A 1,791-nucleotide genomic window follows, 5' to 3' on the forward strand; every position below is an offset into this window, starting at 1 on the left:
TCGACCTGGACGACCACGCCCGAGGTACGTCGAACACCCTCACAACATCGAAGAGTACCTCCGATGTAAGCCATCCTCACCTTTCTTTGTTGTAAATCCACCGCCTCTCTGTTGTGAATCCCGCTCACCATCACCAAGACGTTCAGCGTGTCCAGTGCCACGACCTCGCCGACAGAGCCTGTATCCCAGGGACTCCAGAACCGGGGGGGGGGGGGGGGGGGGGGCAGGGGGGGTCCAGATTCCCCCCAAGATTTCTCAGAACGGGGCTGATCCCCCCCTCCGACTTCGAAGAAACGCAAAGCTGTTTATTCATCTATTGTAATTCCTCCAGTCAGCGAGGCGGCAGAAGAGGCCGGATCAACGCCAAATAACCTTCTTCCGCTTTGCCCAACAAGGTGGACTGTCAGAATGAAGTCAATGAAAAGGTTCGCTGAAAACCTAGTTCAGGAGGCACTGAACGAGCTGCTACAAACAAAATATTCGATTGCAGACAACAGCAGGGCCATTTTGAACGGTTATGGGAGGCTTCTTAAAATGTTTGAAACACTGCTAGGAATAAACATTTCTATAGCTATGCTCGGTCCATGCGAAGAGCCTGCGAGGGTACTGCAACGTTCAACGTTTCGCGCCGCAGGTATCAAAGAGGCTACAGAGACTCTGCGAGGCAATGTCCCATTTGCGGTCTGATATGTCGCGTTTGAAGAGTTGTGGGACTGCGCGAGCTCAACTGCAATGCGGCTAGGTTTGAAGGACCTGCGCAGCGCAAAGTGGACAAAACCGCCAAAAAGGCTTAAAAAGAGCAACAAACCTTGTTTACCAGTTGTACTCGATTGCGAGGCAGCGTTACGGAAGGAGTACTTTGAGGCTATAGACTGCATTCCGAGTGAAACTCAACGGCGGTTTGAATAGCCTGGTATGAGGCAGGCTAGTAAAACTAGAGAGCATTTTGATTAACGCTGATGGGGGAAGACAGTTCACAACAGATGACCTGAAAGAAGCCCTAGGAGCTGCATGCATGTGATTTTGACGTCGCCCGACTTTGCGCAGTTTTTACTTTTGCCGACTCTTTTATGCAACCTTGATTCCCTCACAATTGACTCCATATTGTTTACAACATTTTGCCTGTAGTGTTGTTTACAACACTACAGGCAAAATCCGACTAAATTCGTGACCTCCTGGACCAAGTCGTAAAATATATGAAACTTCTTCATTCCGAGCCTGCATCTGTCGCTTCGGGGGAGCGCTCGTTTAGTGCCTTACGCCGCATTAAAATGCATCTATGCAGCCGCATGATTCAGGGGAGGCTAACATGCCTGCTCATTTTGCTCATTCAAAAAGGAAGAGTGTCGAGCTCAACCTGGATGACATCATCAAGGAATTTGTCTCCAGGACCGCCGAGCGATTGGCGACCTTTATTAATCTTCCACGAGACGATCAACGCACGTGGCTTTGGGGCCTACATATGGATCTGTTTCCTTCATCACGCTTTTGTGCACATTTTCAAAATATGTATTAAGATGTCATTGTATATATGTAATTATCTTGGTTTACTTGTTCATTTCATAGCATGGATGTCTTTTTGAATGAGCATTTTAATAATAATAAACGTGATTCTCCGCAAACTTATTTTTGCAATGCTGTGTATCCCCGTAGGAATTTTGAAATTGTCTGAAGCACTATGCGTAAGTGTTTTTGCCATATTAGTGAGTTTTGTTGGATCGTACGTAAAAGCTTTGAGGGTCAGAAAGTGCATGCACAAAAAAGCAGTACAGTTGAACCTCAATTTAACGA

The 1,791-nt window shown here is 47.1% G+C and overlaps 1 pseudogene; it reads left to right on the forward strand.

Annotated features, from left to right (window-relative positions):
- The first annotated feature begins 417 nt into the window (after positions 1 to 417).
- LOC115327704 lies at positions 418 to 1,494 on the forward strand (annotated as a pseudogene).
- Positions 1,495 to 1,791: the final 297 nt, after the last annotated feature.

This window comes from Ixodes scapularis, unplaced genomic scaffold (assembly GCF_016920785.2).
Source record: "Ixodes scapularis isolate PalLabHiFi unplaced genomic scaffold, ASM1692078v2 PGA_scaffold4__175_contigs__length_147842914, whole genome shotgun sequence".
NCBI classification, from domain to species: Eukaryota; Metazoa; Arthropoda; class Arachnida; order Ixodida; family Ixodidae; genus Ixodes; species Ixodes scapularis.